We start from the raw sequence: 18,862 nt of genomic DNA on the forward strand, positions 1-18,862 counted from the left end.
CGCACTAAAGGGTCGACGGAGAAGTATGAGTCATGGCCCACAAAATCAAGCGGACTTCAAGCCAGACTTTGTTAAGCATTTGCCCAGTCTTGAACGCCATGAATGAACAATATGAACGCCATTCATGAAGCTCATGTATGACGTTCAAAATGCAGACAGCCGCGTTACGACGCTGAGTCATTAACATGCTCCTGTAACATGCTTTGCGGGCTCGGACTGTGTCCTGCTTTAAGATAAGTCGTTGAAGATAACTGCGGTGGGCCTTATTGCCAGCTTGCGCCAGTTACTCGAAAACAGTTCAGAGACTGGAGGGCACACCCGAACCGTTTGGAATAATTCTGTACATTGATTACCTCTCCGCTCAACTAAATGAATTTCAGGATGCTCTATTCGCTATTCAAAATTTCGTACATTCGCGCACTCTTAACTGCTATTGAATTCTTTTGCGACGGACCTCTTTGCCTAAAGGGCTAGCGCATATAGTCACATACACCACAGGGCGAGGAAAATAAGATATTCTCCGGCGGCTAAATCCCGCCCGTTCATGGTAAAAAAAAAAATAAAGAAAACCAACTATGTTTATATTTGTTCAACAAAGCGGCCCCTGAGTACTCTTCATAATAATTAAATAGAAGAAAAAGCGCCAAAAAGAGCGCAGATAAGCTTACTGGCTTAGCGCATTAATCAGCCTTAAGAGGATTGCAATTAGCACTCTAGATAGACTGGAGTGCAATGCCTGTTTTGTTATTTCGCAAGCGACTACCAGGCTGGTTGGAATCATCAATGCAGTCTAAATCATTCTCACATACCCCATGCGGATGTATTGGTCAGATGTAATACTGATGGCCGTTAGGAGGACGAGAACTTAAAGTCAGACAAAATCTAAGCTGCCTACAGACCTGTATACGCCGAATTTCCTGTTAGTTTTAGCGAAGGCAATGCCTCCAGACAGCCACTTTCCTCTGCTATCGTAGCAATATGCAGGTTCCCAGTTAAGGGTCTGCCTGAGTGGCCTCCGTAAACAGCACCGATGTCGCAAACGAGGGCTGTGCACTTATGCCTGTCAGAGACAGGCCCATTTTGGTAGCTCAGAGGAGAATACCTGGTTATGGCTTTCGCTGGCCCGTTTTGGCGCCTCACGCTCACGAGCAGCCGCAGCCGATCTTTCGCTCTTCGGCGGTCAGCAGCCACTTTTGCCAGGCGCTCGGCCAGTCTCCTCCACAGCGCCCGCGGCTACCGCGCGAGGCCAACGAGGCCAACGGGCAAAGCCTTAAATTGTTCTAACTGGAAACCATTAAGTGTTAACCGCGCACAACCATTGCCGCTTGCCGTTTACTAACGGTAAGCACTTCACAACCGTACTCTACTCAGGGACGGTCTCCGGCGTTTCGTCGCCAGTCGGCTCTGGCGATGACGTAAGCGGCACCAAAACAGGCGAGAACCGGGTGCCAAATTCCGCTCCGCGGTACCGCCGGCTCCGCAAGCAGAACTTTTTTCATTTCCCGGATAACTGCCAGCAAACGCTACGGCTCTGCCTAGCGAGACTTTCCTCCTTTTTTTTTTTTTTGGTAAGCATGGGGAGCCTAGCTGACGCACCAAGTGTCATTCGGTCAAGAAATGCGCGTCTATATAAGAAGGCTAAGCTGTTATAGCTTTTGATGTGAAATGTGGAGAAACGCAGCAGAGATCTGGGTAGCCGGAGAAAACCAGCGGGACTACAGGCCTGCAGGCGCCGAATCCCCGATGAATCTTAGCGCTGACGATGCTTTTGGGCAGCCACTTTCCGCTGGTCTAGTAATTAGGTGCAAGCAGCAGCAGAGGAACTATACAATTTCCGACGCGGCAGCTGCCTGAAGCACCTCCGCCGATGTCGGCAATCTCCGCAGCGTATCCGAAACGAACCTACCACGTTTCTGCGATTACAAAAATAGCGTCCATTCGCGAATCCCGCCACAAACGGGATATCCACCATGGATCAGGTGGTCTTTAAGGTATGTGTATGCCGATGTACTTCAGAAAAGGTATGAGGGTCGCACTGGCTGCGGCAAGGACTGAGGGGCGCTAAAGATACCGGTTTCGCTTTTGGAAATTGTGCTCCTCGAGTTTCTCCTTAAACGCAATCTTGATGCCAAATAGTGCGCAAAGAAGGGCGAAGAATGAACAAAGAAGGAAGATTTCTTTGTTTTTATGCCAATTACAATGACAGTCGATGTAGTGTGGAATGCTGGCTCTAGTCCGAGTGCTTGGCAACACTGAGTATTAATGTGCGCTTAGTTTAGGCTCTTTAAGTCGCATGAATACCGCGGATAAGGTAGAGCAAATACCTATTACAGTAGAGTGAAGTGCCGTTCGCCCGTTTGTCTTAGGACGAAAGGCCTCCTCGTACCATTCGAGTAGTATTGACATCCGAAAAGGGCAGAAACCGGTCATGGCACGTTGCGGTGCTGTCGGATATAAACTTAATTCGGCAGTAACTGCTACACACAATGAAACCGCGACAGAAAGTAGTCTGATGTTAAAGCATTTCTGGTTACTGAAATAAAAAGCTAAGAGTCACACCAGATTACAAGTTTAATAATTACAATGCTTCTGGATTGTTCCATGTCGTTAAATATTAAACTTGATTGTGTTCATTGTTGAGCGGAGTAATCACAGGCCTCGTACCACCACCCACAGCTAGCAATTGCTATTTCTTTTAAACTACTTTGGTAGGGTATGGCAGCCACGCGGAAAGACTGTGACATTTGTGGCACTCACAGCTGCACATACTTTCGTAGGCCTTATGTGCGTCCCTAGAGGAACTGTTGTCATTTTTGGCTGTCGAAAGAGAATGGCGAAAGTTAATCTTAACATTTTGCCGCCCCCGTTATATGTGCTGGTGTTCGTAGCTGCCTTGTACGACCAGTGTTCAATAGACGGTGTTTATGAATGGTTACCATAGACCCTCTCAAATGCCCTCTGTCACTCGGTGTCCTTATGTAGACAACTGTGACAAGCAACGACAAAATTAACTTCTTCAGGCAACCTTCATTACGCAGGTCACTCCGGCTTCCCCCTTCCTCCCCCCCCCCCCCCCCCCCCTACACGCACACACTTCCCCCTCTCGTATTCAGCGCCTTTTGGACATCAAGCTGCCGTCATTTTGAAGATTAAGCTTCGACACCTGCAACAGCATGGCTGCTTCCTTGTGACGGTGGCCAAGCAAATTCCTCTTGCCCACCGTCAGTGCTGGGAATCTATAAGGCCTATAAGGAAACCGCCCGCCGTGATCTGCGCAGCGGCGAAAAATTTGGCGGGCAAGTATATAGGCGCTAATCGCTTGTGGCGACATGCCACGCAATGGCATTGCACGGTGAACTGAGAGTCGTCAAAGAACTGCCTCTCACAGTTTGGCATAGTTTGGACAGTGCTGTGTCCCTTCAAATGCAATGCATTCATAATTGCATGCCTACTTGCAATGCTGTGCACCGCACCCCATACTGCTTAGTCCTCAAAACGGAGTATATTAGCATAATTATACTTCCTTGATCATCCCGCTGTGGTGAAGAAGTGGCTAGAGCGCTCGACTACTGTGCCCAAAGTGCGGGATCGAATCCCGGCCTCGGCGGCCGCTTTTCGATGGAGGCGAAAAGCAAGGCGCTCGTGTGCTCTGCGACGTCAGTGGACGTTAAAGAAATATTTGTGGTCGAAATTTCCGGAGCTCTCCATTACCGCGTCTCTCATACGCTGAGTCGCTTTGGAACGTTAAACACCATAGACCTAACAAAACGTCTCTTATCGTTCGAGTTAACCGAATGACGAAGTAGCGTTAACAGAGCAACGATGAAAACGTGCCGCGCTGTGTGCGAGTCCTGTCGCTTCGTGCATGTGCGTCAGTGGCAACAATAGGCTAGGACGTAATCATTGCGCAGCACATATTCAAGAAACATCGCTACATGAGATTACGACTTTAGGCTCTGTCTTCAGTGATATGAACAGCGTTACTCACTTTAGTGTGTGGCTCCCTTTTGAGCGCGGATTCTATGTTCGGTTCATTGGTTTATTCGGTTTTACGCCTCAAAGCGACTGAAGCTATTAGCGAAGGATTCAGCCATTTTCTATCACCTCGGGGTTCTTTTTAGCATTCATTGACATTGCACAATGGACAGCCGCCTCACTTTTCGCCTCCACCTAAAAGCGGGGTTAATCCCGTTTCCTTGAGTTCAGCACTCATGCGCCCTAACCACTAAGCTACCGCGGCGGGGCCCTTTGTGGAGTCTCGTTTGCGTACATATAAGCTATGTCACTCAATCTTTTATCTCTTGATATGTGCCTCTGTTGACTCACGAATTCTCGTAAAACACTACTCGATGTATATACAAACCTGCTTGTTTATTTATTGTGTATGTAGCAAAACAAAGAAAAAAAAAGTGGAACATTAAAACTTTGTACGGCACCTTTGTCGAAACAATTACATCTTTCGCGTCACAAAAAAAAAAAAAGGAAAACACTATAATGGACTTGCAACAGCAACCTTAACTAGTACTGTCGCAAATGGAGTCTGTGGAGGCTGAAAGGTGGCTACATTCTGCGGCGCTGGAGGTAAAAACCAATATTGCTACGCACTTGTCCGACAAGCGTGCACACAATATTTGTGTTTATTGTCGATTCGAGAGGAGGTACAGCTGTGTATGGTCGCGAAACCATTTGCTAAAGGAAAGTATTAAGCGAATATATTTGACGAAACGCACAGAGGCGAGCGTATATACATTTGAGACAAATAAAGGTTATGGACGAATTGAGTGTATTCCACGCTTTAACCATCCCGTACGAATGTGTCTGCGTATAGCCCAGCAGTATAGAGCGTCACGGGATGCAAGGGCCACTGTGGGTCCGATTGCGATTTCGATTTCACTTTCCCACCTGACAGGAGCTCCTCGAGCTGGAGGAAGCTCTGGCTGACTCGGCCCTGTCACGGGATACCCTGACGTCATGCAACCCGCGCCAACCAATCAGTGTCCAGACAGGTCGCCTAGCAACTACAAACTGGTGGAGGCATGATCGAGGCTTTTTACTAGCAGCCTAGACAGCCTCTAATTTCGTGAAGAATGTGCCTTCAGAAAGGTAGCCTTAAAAGAGCGAGAAGAAAGGGAGGAGGGTGTGCAGATGGAGTTTGAAAAAGGAGAACGAAAGGGCGCAATAACACGGACAATAACGATATGATTTTTTTCATACGTGCCTATGCGGCTTACACTGTAAAATAAGCTGAAAACAACCGGTGAAAAATGGGCTCTCTATTGTACTTTTAAATTTTATCGAAGCGGCGGAAACCGGAAGGATGTCTGCTTGAAAACAAAATCGGAAAATTACGTTGCGGTTTAGTTAAAATACTGGGCAGACCCACATGTATTAATTAGCGTCCTCTTATATTATCCTCTCTTCTCTCCTCTGCTTCATCTTTATCTTATTTATGTTCTGTTTCTTCTACTTGTTCTATTTATGTACTTTTGATTGCACTTTCTCTTTGCTTCGTGCCGATTACGTAAGGTGCCAAGCTAAGTAAAGACAAGCCTAGCCATTGAACAACAGCATCTTCCACTACTAATCGTTCAGTTATGCGGTGCCTCAGGCTGAGATTTCATTAAAGCCTCTCACCGTAAAAAAAAAAAAAAAAAAAAAAAAAAAAAAAGAAATAGCAGTGAAAGCAAATGAAGCAAACGCGTGTGTTTTTTTTTTTTTCCAATAGAACAAAGAAGAGGCTGCTACACGTGCTCGATTGCGAGATTTACGCTGGCCACACTTGTCTACTTACCTTCCGCGTCCCGGTATCGCACCTGAACACAAAGTCCCAATGGCCGTCGATAATTTCCTGAACGGTGCCGTGCAGCCACTCGGTTGTTCGTCTTGCGACGTTCATTCGCGACACATAAGGAGCGATGTATTATTTTATTTTTATTTTTACATACTGCAGCTTCGGCGAGGCCATTGCAGGAGTGTAGTAAAGTACAAAACAGAGAAACACAGAAAGTAAATATACAACATTAAGAACAGGTTGCTAAGTATTCCTCTAATAATAATGAAGGAATGCTGCCTGGTAAAGAATTCCAAGCTTCAATGATATGAGGCAAAAACTGTACCTAAAAACATTACTGCACGCAAGAAAAGGGGGAAATGTTCAGGTCGTTGTGTCTCCTTGTAGATGATGGTTTTGAAAATATAATATAATGTTGCGAAGAAAAGCGAGGAGAACTGACTAAAGTGAACATAATTTCGAGGCATTCAAAATGACGACGCACAGCAAGCGTACAGGGGTCTAGTTGTGGAAAAAAAGCAGACAGTGCAAAATCCATATTGAACCTCCTGCAAACGAAATGCGCAGCCTTCTTCTGTACAGATTCTAGTTTGTTGACTTCACACTGTTTGTACGGATTCCAAAAACACAAGCGTATTCGGGATGGGGCGAATGAGTGTTTTTTTTATGTCAGAAGCTTAATTTCTTGAGGAGTAGCGCGCAAGGTGCGATGTAAGTATTCAAGTCTTATAAGGGACTTATTAGAGATGACATCAATCTATTTTGACCAAGATATGTCGTGTGTTAGCAGGAGTCCTAGATGTCTGTATTCACACACTCTGTGTAAGTTGACCATAGTACATGAATACGTAAAGAAGGAAGGGCACGGACGTCGTGAAAATGACACACAGAATGTCTTAGAAAAGTTGATATTAATTTTCCATGTATTGAACCAGTTGCAGAAATCGGAATATGTGAATAAATTGTTAAAGCTAACACGATCAACTGGGGATTTAATGGTTCGATGTGACTGAAAACACATAGAAGCAAACACGGTGGCAGAGGATTAAGTCGCATCGGCATTCTCCTTGTGGCTTGTTTACCCGCATGGATCGAGTCAGTGCTGGAACCAGCAGAAAAGCAGACAGCGAGGCGCACGGCTGCGGGAGCGTGTAAGACTTCCCTTATAAAGGGGTGGGAGGGGGCGTCTAATCCGGGTTCTGCTGGGCCGGCGACGAAGCCAGCAACGAGGCATTTCACGCCCGACCGGAGTCCAAAAAGCCGTCTCAGGCAAAGCCGCTGCAGCGCCCTGTCCGGAATCCCGGATTGTGGCCGATTTCGGAACCGAGAAACATCTCCTCAGCGCCCCTCCTGCCTGCCCGAAACTCTTCCGTTCCGCCGGCTCTGTTCTCCGTCTTCTGAAGTTGCTACCCCCCCACAGGAGAGGGGCTGCGTAGCTGCATCTGGCTGTACTAAATGCAGACAGGCACTGAGTGTGGTTTGCTCGCTTGCTCTAGCGGCAGCCACAGAAGAGGAGGGAACGAGAGAGGGAACAGCCGTGTTGTGCGTGCCGCACTCGTGGTGTAACGTAATGCTCGCAGGCACCTTTCGATAATTTGCATGTTCGATCCGTCCTGAGCCGGGCAAAAGTTTGCTGCAGTCGCAGCAGCGTTGGAGGCTTCGCTGGTCGAACGAACCGGGTGCCGCGGGATCGATGAGTGCTGCGCGCAGATTACGTCCTCCAGACCCCCTCCTCCTCCTTCTCTTTCCCCAACGCTCGGAACGACCGCAGGAGAGGACTCTCTGCGGTTCAAGCTATGAGCTCGTTAGCGCGCCTCTCGTTACGAGGTATTGGTCACATTTTGGCACAATGCACACCGATCAGTGGGCCTCTCGAATTGTCTCGCTTCCTTCGTCCGCACTTCCCGCTTACAGCGCCGTCTCCGCAGCTTCATTTTCCTCGTTAGTATCTCTCTCGTTTGACAGCGGGAGAGAGAGAGAGAGAGAGAGAGAGAGAGAGAGAGAGAGAGAGAGAGAGAGAGAGAGAGAGAGAGAGAGAGAGAGAGAGAGAGAGAGAGAGAGCGGGAGACGCCGAATAAAAGAGAAGGAAAGGAAAAAGTCACTTCTGGATTGCGCTAATGATTCTCTGATTCGCCGTGAAGTAGGGCTTTTCGCAGTACATAACGTTGTGGCGTTTCTTGTTGCGTCGGTAAATGCGTTTGCGCTCAGGGAGTGGTCTTTCGAGCCGCAATGGCAGGCGAACGGGCAGTCTGGCGAGCTTTTCTTTCCTGCACTTCTGGAGAGCTTCTAACGACTTCCGGTTGCTCAATGTCTGAGATTTCACCGGAGTGAAGACGCGCAACTGATATCGATGGTTTTGGGCGCAAGTATATTCGTCTACCGGAAGAGTTCCAGCGGGCAAAAGGCAGGCGGACATCAGAACGCAAATTTATGGCTCAGTGCTAACACCTGCTCCTAACATATCTGACACTTTGCAAGTGCAGTAGAACATGACAGCAAGGAAAGACCACAAATTGTTCCCACTATGTATTTTTTTTTCGGTGACAAGAATACTATAGCGCATTGACTCAATGGAACGAGAATTTTTCAGCAAAAGTTCTGTAAAACATGCGAAGCATTGCTACAGCCTGGTCTCAGCAACCGCAGAGTAGTGATAAAATGATATTACAGCTATGACAATAGGTATGATAGAGGTGTGTGTAGTTCTGTACTGTATAAATTTACCTTATTGCGGTTGTTGTGTTGGGGTTGCTTGTCTCTTGTTATACCGTTCTCGTTATAATACCAGATGAGGCAGCTTGTAACATAAATAAAATGTATACATAACTAATATGACCAAGAAAGCCTCCATGGCTGCTGTTAGGGAGCAAATTGCGGTGTGTCCTAGCTTGAGAGAGCAGCACGTAAAAATTGCAGGGTTGACGCACCTCACTTTGCTTTGTCGGAGATTCGCTGCTTCAGGGCGTTTTCTTTGTGAAGTCGTTAATACCTTGGCCTTTTTTACCTTATGAGATCTTCAGTTTATGTGAAAGTGGTTTTGTCGTGATGAGAACAAGCGGTAAGCTATCGACACTGGCAAAGTTCTGCTGGTTCTTCTTGTCCTTTGGCTCTGCTGAAATGAAGCCATATAGTCCATCCCGGTGTCCATGGTCGTTTACTCCGTATACTAACTTCATGCTGAGCTATGCGTGCATAATTACAGTACATTTGTGCACTCGTTTAAAACCAAAGTCGCGCTAAAGCCTACTACCCATTACATGGATGGAGAGCTCATCTACGCAGAAGTGCTCACCTGCGCGAACTCGGACGTCGTGGCTGCCGATGGTGCCGAGTGAGTTGGTGCCAAGGCAGCGGTAAACAGCGCTGTGGACGTCCTCCTTGAAGTCCTCGGCCCGGAACGGGGGCAGCACCAAGGATCCATCCGGTCGCATGTGGCGCAGTCCGGGAACCTCGTGCAAGGGCTGACCCGAGCGCGTCGCCCACGTCACTCGGGGCGGCGGTGAGCCGTGCACTACGCACGGCACCACGGCGCCCGTGCCGTTCAGGAACTCCACGCGAGCTGGGGGCTCGTGCAGGAAATGCGGAGCGCGAGGCTCGCACAAGGCGTTCCTAGGGGCCAGCACTGCAGAAAGAGGGGCGAAATAAAGAATTACCGCTTGTGCTGCAGTTTTGGTAAGACGTTCACTGAACATTCGATTGAGAAAAACGTAGAAAACTAGAAGGCCTTTCAGGTATAATCTGGATCAAGTTCCATTAGAATATGCTGTGGAAGTGAGGAATCGATTTCAAGAATTAGATCTAGAAGACAAAGAGCCCGAAGAGATGTGGACTGATGTTCGTGATATAATACAAGAAGTTGCTACTAAGGTAGTTCCAAAGCAAAAGGAATGCAAGAAAGCAAAATGGTTATCTGAAGAGGCTTTGCAAATAGCTGAGGAAAGGAGGATGGCAAAAGTTATGGGGGAAAGAGAAAGATACAAGGTTCTCAATGCGGATTTTCAGAAAATAGCAAGGAGAGATAAGAATGCCTTCCTGAACATACAGTGCCAAGCAGTTGAGGACAACAGCCAATTAAGGAACACAAGAGCTCTGTATAAGACAATCAAAGATATCAAAGGAAGCTTCTGTGCTAAGATGGGCGTGATAAAGGACAAACGAGGCAAGGACCTCACTGAAGCCGCAGAGATAAAGAAGAGGTGGCAGGAATACACAGAAGAACTGTACAAGAAGGACCCGAATGTGCAAACCCAACATAAGACGGTTGGGGTCACTGATCTCGAGCCGGGCATCCTGAAGAGTGAAGTTGAATGGGCCTTAGCCAGCCTTGCTAAGAACAAAGCTAGCGGAATTGATACAATTCCAGCTGAGTTGCTTCAAAACCTCAGCCATGACGCTGTTAACGTTCTGCATACATTATGTCAGAAGATTTGGACAACCCTGCAGTGGCCACAGGATTGGAGGAGGTCAGTTTACATCCCCATTCCAAAGAAAGGCAGTGCCAAAGATTGTTCCAACTACCGCACGGTCGCGCTTATTTCGCATGCTAGCAAGGTGATGTTGAAAATCCTCCAAGGTAGGCTGCAGCAGTATGTGGATCGGGAGCTTCCGGACGTGCAAGCTGGGTTTCGCAAGGGCAGAGGAACTAGAGACCAAGTTGCCAACCTTCGCTGGATCATGGAAAAAGCAAGAGAGTTCCAGAAACCCATCTACTTCTGCTTTATTGACTATGCGAAAGCGTTTGACTGCGTAGAGCACAGCAGATTGTGGCAAGCTCTCCAAGAGATGGGAGTTCCAATTCACCTCATCTGTCTCCTCAGGAACCTGTATGAAGGGCAAGAGGCCACAGTCAGAACTGGGCATGGTCTTACTGATTGGTTTCCGATTGAGAAAGGAGTGAGGCAAGGCTGCATACTGTCGCCCTGCCTATTTACCCTATATGCAGAGTGCATCATGAGGAAGGCTGGTCTGGACGAGTCTTCAGCTGGAGTGAAGATTGCTGGAAAACGTATCAACAACCTTAGATATGCGGATGATACCACTTTAATGGCAGAAAGTGAAGCGGAACTCAAGAGACTTCTGATGCGCGTACAAGAAGAGAGTGAGAAGTTTGGGCTTAAACTGAACATTAAAAAGACAAAGATCATGGCGTCTTGCCCTATCAAGTCCTGGAGCATCAAGGGACAAGAAGTGGAAGCTGTGACAGATTTTCTCTTCTTGGGCTCCAAGATTACCTCGGAAGGAGACTGCAGCCATGAAATTAGGAGACGCCTGCTTCTGGGAAAGAGAGCAATGGTTAGCCTTGACCGCCTAGTAAAGAGCAGAGACATTAGTCTGCCAACCAAGATCCGTATAACTCGTGCTATGGTCTTTCCAGTTGTGATGTATGGATGCGAGAGTTGGACTGTGAAAAAGGCTGACCGCCGAAGAATTGACGCGTTTGAATTGTGGTGCTGGCGAAGACTCTTGAGAGTTCCTTGGACTGCCAGAAGATCAAATCAGTCAATATTGTCGACCATAAACCCTGACTGCTCATTGGAGGGTCAAATTCTAAAGTTAAAGCTCAGCTACTTTGGTCATCTGATGAGAAGAGAGGAGTCGCTGGAGAAAGATTTGATGTTGGGAAAGGTTGAGGGTCGCCGGAGAAGGGGTAGGCAGCGAACGCGATGGTTAGATGGCATCCTCGAGGCACTGCAGATGAAATTACGTGATGTTAGGAAGATAGTGAGAGACCGGAAAGCGTGGCGTGACATGGTCAATAGGGTCACGAAGAGTCGGACACGACTGAACGACTGAACTGAACTGAACTCACTGAACATATCGCGAAGGACGTTGTATACCCCGGAGAGCAAGACGTCAGCACTTTACTTTTGCTATTTTTTCGCACTTAGTAGCGTAGTCATCGTTGTGATCGGAGACCCAGGAAAAAATATGGCAGGAACATATACTGGTTTGCTCCTTAAATGCGGCTATATATCAGGCTGACGCGATGAGTTGACGCAATGGGACCAGCACGCGCCTTATCCTTGGCGAGACTAAGCGATCAAGCGCCGGCGGAGCAGTCGCTAAATCTCCGGCCAGGTCGCGTGGTCAATGCCCGTTAAAGAACCCCAAGCGGTCGAAATTTCCGGAGCCCTCCGCTACAGAGTCTGTCAGCTCAATGTCAAAAGTGAAAGTGAATGAATGACCTTGGCAGCTAGAGGCTCTAATATTCATGTGGCTCTTTCGGCAGTTGACAACAGGGACGAGCCAAGAGGGAGCCGGCGTGCGACCGGCTTCGAAGGCACCGACGCGGTGACGACAGTGGGGAGGGAGTGGGATGCATTGATTTGCGGTTGCGGCAGACAGTACTGTTCTCGGGGCGGCAAAAGAGCCACTCACGTGTTTATGCGGACATGGGACACTGCGACGACAGCAATAAGTTTATCCCTTCTGTAGGCTTCACAAGAAGCGCGACCAGCCATCTTGAAGAAGGGGAACGAGGGTGCAACAAAGCCTCTCCTCCTAACTGAGTAATGAGGGCCGCCAACTCCATCCGCGAAATGCTCGATCTGGTACTTCGACCTTTCTGGAGACGCCCTTGTGGGATAGCTCAGCCAATGACATGTTTCCCGCTGGTATCAATATTCCATCTCCAAACAGAGGCACGAGATCGCCATCGCCGCCAGCGGAGCTCACCCTCGCCACCGGGAGGTCTGTGTGTAGTTTCGAGTGACACCTCCGGTAGTGGCCTGGCCCCTCTATGTGCACCAACAATTGGACTGTGTTAATGAACTACATTTATCCAGATAGGGACGTGGAGGCCACGGACACCAAGACGTGGAACTGTATCCACGCGCAGCTCTTACTTCATTACATTTTTTTCCGGTCTCAACATGTAAAAATTAATATATAAACGTTTTTGCGAACCTTTTCACGCTGCTCCTGGTCCTTTATCTCGACCGTCTGATCACATTGCGAATAAGTCTTGGCCCCAAACCCAATCGCACTACCACCTCTCTTCACCCTACGCCGGACCAGCATTAATTATATTAAGGCGAAAGACTTTAACGGCTCATACTGTCAGCTACGATTCTGTTACACACTTCCATCACACTATAGAGCCATTTTTGTAACCTACACCACCTATACCAGTGTAGAAAATCTTCTGTACCTCCAATGATTTTTGCTACACTAGTGTAGCTGGTGTAGGCTAAAAAATGGCCCCTATACCTGTTAATCATCCTGACTTAGCCGCGCCGGGCATGTGAGAAACGTACCTTAGTCCTCCTTGTCTAGCGCCATGTCAATGATGTTGGCATGGAGACCGCCGCCGCTGTTTACCTTTAAAGCTGTCAGTGAGGAACTTTAGTTAGTGGTAGATAGTGACCGATAATGATAGGGTATTTAGTGGTAGTGATAGCGGTTATGATGGTGATGACAGAGATGACTGGGACTATAACGTCATCGCACGGTGACGTCATCGAGTGTGACATGACGTAATGACCGAATGTGACGTCATGATGGCGTCACACTCGGTAATGTCTAATAACCAGAACTACCGTCATCATGAGACCACATCCGGTCATGACGTCATGTCTAATCATGGGTGGTTCAGGCATATACGAAGCTGACCCCTTCTGGCGTCCGATCCATGCCTCCGTGCTACGTCATTTGGCGCTTCTTTGAACGCCGTACGAAACAGCATATTGAAGAAGACGCAGTAAAGCAGGAATCAGCGGAGTTTCAGGTTGGTTTACAGGAATGAAAAGGCGTTGTATCTGCCACGCTTATCCATGGACTCCTGAACCGTGGCTTAAAAGAAGGATGGAAAGTGGGAGTGAAAAAAAGAGAAAAAAAAATTATTTACTGGAAGCGGCACGCGGCTCGGACGACCACGCAAAAAAAGGCTTTCACCTCTATCACTTTAGCGGTCCAAAGTGCCCCCTAGAATTTTTTTCCAAAAGCTAAGATTCTGCCGAATCCCGCCTTAGCTGCGCTTTGTAAAGTTTTAGTTGCGATTATGTGGACACAGCTATACTAAGGGGACAACTTTCTGTAGCTTGGCAACCAAAGCTACAGAACCGGCATGCAGCAGCACACTCCGAAGCAAAATATAGCCCTCCCTTCCCCCCCCCCCCCCTCCTCTCCTCTTCCCGTGATATCGCGTACCATGCGCTTGACTATTATACCATTCTGTTATTGATACATCATGGTTATGCTGCAAAACCAACCAGTAAAGCGTTAGCAGTACATTTCACATATAACAATATTGAGAAAACCGGAAAATCCGATCGTTATATATTTTCGCATGCATGTAGCCTTACCTACTTACACGCGATGAGTGAATAAGGTCGAACAACATGAACCATCGTAACGACAATTAAACACTTTATTACAGGATACATAAATAACCATAATATCACCTAAGCACGATTAAATCATTCGGAAATACGCGGCAGCTTCAGCGGCAGCTGAAGCTCGACAATCGCCATGAGCATCGCTTCCAGTAGCGGGTACGCTGTTGGCGGTCCTTTTGCGTGCACGAAACAGATCAGCGACTCCATGAACTGGAGGTCATCCCCGGCCGTGAGGATCGTTGAAATCGTAGAGTGCTTATGCCGTATTTTATTGTGAGGCTTCTAACCTTGAAACTGTGCCGTTAATCCATGGTAATCTGCTATTTCATCTCGAAAGGTTTCGCCACCTTCTTGGTCGGCGTCATCCTTTACGGGCGCAAATTTGTGCGATGACAATACAGCTGCACCCTTTGCGCGGCGACACAAGCAGCGATTGCGATGACGATAGCGCTCATTTCCTAACAGCATGCTACGCGCCCGCGCGGACCTCTCCACGCAGGTCCGTTTTCGGGAATTATGCCGAGTTTTCACGTCATTCTCTTCTTAGTATTTTGTTGTTGTTTTCTATGAGACAATCAGACAAATTTTCATGATAAATGTCTTCCAGGCGGCCAGACAACTATCGCTGTATCCCATATGCCACCGATAATCGATCGTTATACATAATTTATTTCTACATAGGAGCAATGGTAAAACTGATAAATCCCAACTATTTGATCGTTATAAGATATATATATATATATATATATATATATATATATATATATATACATATATATATATATATATATATATATATATATATATATATATATATATATATATATATATATATATATATATATATATATATATATATATATATATATATATATATATATATATATATATATATATATATATATATATATATATATCTGGTACTTAGACCGAATACTCTAAGTATAAGCCGTGCTCAGTACGATGGCAGTGTGTGTCGGAAATCCCGCGCAGCGTACTTGCGCTGCATCTGCCACGTCTCCCCGGAAGATTCAGTACGCTTTCGCGCTTCGTCAGTTTTGAAAACGTGCATCTTGTGGGCTAGTTATTAGTAGCAAAATTACTTTCGCTTCGCCTTAAATGGTGAAGAGCAACACATTTTGACGTAGTTGACAGCTCTAAGCCTACTAATGCAACGTAATGTCAGAACTGAAACCCAAACCGCAACAGAGGGCAAGGCCTTATAAATTTGATTCTGAGACAAGTGAGACAATATTCTGAGACAAGTTGTGTATTACCCTAGTGGGTCGTAGTCGTTTCGGTGTACACATTGTTTGCCCCGATTAAAGCGGGAGAAGTAGAGATTTAATATAGGGCAACCCTTTCATTGATGGAGATTGGTCAAAGCAGTAGCCCAACTGCACATGCGCAGATCGAGAGTGCACTTTTTGTCTCGAGATTTTCGGCGGACAGTAGCTCAAAACCTATATAGGGAAATATGGTGGCTTCCATGGCCAAATAAATCAAGTGAAGGCCAGGTTACATGGCCGCATCCATCCGCTCGCCTTACCATCGTTACGGCTTTCGTTGAGCACGAAGTACGTGGAAATGGAAATGCTGCATGAAATTCTATTCATGTTGTGTAGTGCGCGCCACGATAATGCAGTGCTAGAAAAATGAAATTTCAAGATTGCTTCTGGATTTTGACAGCTGTTAGACTTAGCGAGCACGCATTTTTTGGTCACCTTGAATTACCTTGTTACAGAAAAAAAGATATCACAAAATAAACTATCGGATTCAACTTGATCCTTTTTTTATTTAGCAGAGAATTTATTTAATGCTGATACCAGTTCAACTAAAAAGGTCATATGATACAGTGACTGATGCGAAGGCGAATGCTTTCAAGGGAAGTGAGCTACGACAGTGGTTTATCTGGATCGATAGTTGATCAAGTGCTATCAAGAGTACGCTTGACGTGCAAGGGGTCACGTGTTCTCGTCTTTCGCCTGCATGGATGAAAATGGGTGAACGTTAAAGCAGAGTGCTGTAGGCTGAGAGCTTAACACTCAAGCTGTATGGTGACGGCAGTGGCAAGCGAAGCTTATTTGTTCGCGCCGCTGTGGGTTTGAATTCCGCTCGAGACCTGAAGTATGTCAAGTGTCTTTCCTGCTCCACGCTTCGCTGGACAGATATACCCGCCGCCTGGGTTTCGTTCGTAGATTGTTCTCGCTCTGACGCATTGAGTAAATTCTTATACGAATGTTTCAAATTCAGAATTTCACCATGTAGTCTCACTGCTAGCAGCTGACGTAGTCTAGATGTGGCCTGGTCGCAACTCTGAACTTTCTATTTCTAATCGTAAGGGGTTATATTACCGCGATAGCATTAAAGACCCCGTTCTTGAGACAGTTCGACGTCGGAGTTCTGCGCGAAAACTCCCGGGCATGCTTCCGGCAGGTGGTAGGTGGCAGATGACATGGTAGGAAATTGTCACAAGACTACACATCAAACGAGCTGCTCCCGTGAGACAGAAATTGAACCTTACAGGAAGGACCCTTGAATCCAGGCTCAGTCATGTTGCCCTTAGGCCACGCATGCATTTATTATTATTATTATTATTATTATTATTATTATTATTATTATTATTATTATTATTATTATTATTATTATTATTATTATTATTATTATTATTATTATTATTATTATTATTATTAATATTATTATTATTATTATTATTATTATTATTATTATTATTATTATTATTATTATTATTATTATTATTATTATTATTATTATTATTATTATCAAGATGGCGCCCAGTAAGGACGCATGTGCGCTGTGCTCTCACCCGTTCTTTGGCAAAGCAACAGTTTTTACTCTGTGCCAACTGTGAGAAATGTGTACACTCTCAATGCGTCACTTGGGGCAGATGATGAACTGCACCTCTTGAAGTCCGGCTCACGGCCATTCGTGTGCAATTTGTGTGCGTCGTCTAACGGTGCTAGGCTTAGCGATGATGGTGCGCCGGCAGCTACGTTCCTTCCTCCGGCTTCCCCGCTCCTATCCAACACCCTGACCGGTTTTCCCCCTTCAACCCCGACCGGCGAACATGGCGGTGATGGTGAACCAGGCTCTCCTCCTCCACGCGCTTGAGGGAAGCTCTTTTCTGAGCGATGAGGTTGCCCAGCTGCGGGAGGAGAACGAGCGCCTTCGTGGGGAAAACTGCGAGCTTTCACATAAGCCGAGGTCACTGCCTCTCTACGTGCCGACGTTCGCGGCCGACGCCAGGAGCTTGTGCGGCCCGCTGCTTCGCAGTGTGAGCCTCCTCTCGTAGAGTCCGTTTCAGTGGAAAATCCTACCCGTGATGAGCAGCCATCTGTGGACTACTCCGCCGCTCTTCATCGAGGGATGACTCCCGGCGATGTTGCCTGTACATCTTCTGCCTCTGCTATAGTGCGATAAAGAAGCACCGAAGTCCAGCCATCACTGGCGCATCGAGCTCATCCGTCTTGAACGTTACCAACCAAAAGAAGCGTCCGAAGACTATTTTCGTCTCTAAACTCAGTCCCGAAACAACATCGGTGGATCTTACTAACCATCTGAAGTCAATGAATGTTACCCCCATTTCCTGCCGGCAGCTGAAAACAAGGTACGACTCCTACTCGTCCTTCCATATTGAAGTTGATGAAGACTCGTACAGTAAACTTGTCGAGCCTTCGATGTGGCCGATGGGTTGCATATACAAGGACTTTCATGGGAAGCTTTACGACGATATGCTTCATCGCTCAGAACTGACGCTAAATTGCAGTGGCCCCTAATTTGGACACCTGTTATCAAAATGCCCGAGGTCTTCGGACTAAGGGATCTGAATTTTTTTTTAGCATTTTGGCCTGTTGTTACACCGCTGTTGTAACTACCCAAACCTGGCTGTCAAGTGATATCCCTTTCAGTGATTTCTTTCCTAATAATTACTCTGTTTTCGAAGCGACCGCTCTGAAACAGGACCCAAACAAAGAGGAGGGGGAGTGTTCATTGCTATTGATAGTTCTCTGCAGTGTGTTCGACATTCCGATCTGGAAACTGTTGAAGAATGTGTGTGGCTTGAGCTCACTTCAGATCGACATGAAAATCTTTTACTGGCAACTTTCTACATTCCTCCTAGTCTTCCTCCTCCAGTCTACGATGATGTTTTGCTCTCAATCGAACATGCTATAACTTCTCATAGCAAATGCGATTTTAATACTCCAGGTATCAACTGGAACTCATTTACTGCTTCTCACAGCAGTCATTATATATTAAGTAAGTGTAACATGCTACTTGATTTTAGAGCCTTTAACGCTTTGCAGCAACAACATTTCATTAAAAACTGCTGTGGTAATATTCTTGATATCTGTCTATCGAATTTTGAAAGTGTTCGAGTCTCGAGTTCCAACATACCGCTGACTCGCTGTGACAAATTTCACCCTCCACTTCTAGTTAATACTTCTGTCTTTGCCTCACCTTCTACTAATTCTGATCGGGGGAATTCGCGCCGTTTCGCATATGCACGTGGTGACTATCTCGATCTCGTCAATTTCTTCTCTTCCGTCTACTGGTCCCTTTTAAATGACATTAGTGATGCCGATGGACAAGTCAGTCGCTTCACTGAAATAGTTCTTGATGTTATGCGTCAGTGCATACCTCTACATACTCTTACTCGTAGGAAGTTTCCTTTCTGGTTTTCAAGAGAACTTAGAACGGCGTTAAAACTTAAGGA

Source organism: Amblyomma maculatum, chromosome 4 (assembly GCF_055883805.1).
Source record: "Amblyomma maculatum isolate TAMU_Amacu chromosome 4, ASM5588380v1, whole genome shotgun sequence".
NCBI lineage: Eukaryota > Metazoa > Arthropoda > Arachnida > Ixodida > Ixodidae > Amblyomma > Amblyomma maculatum.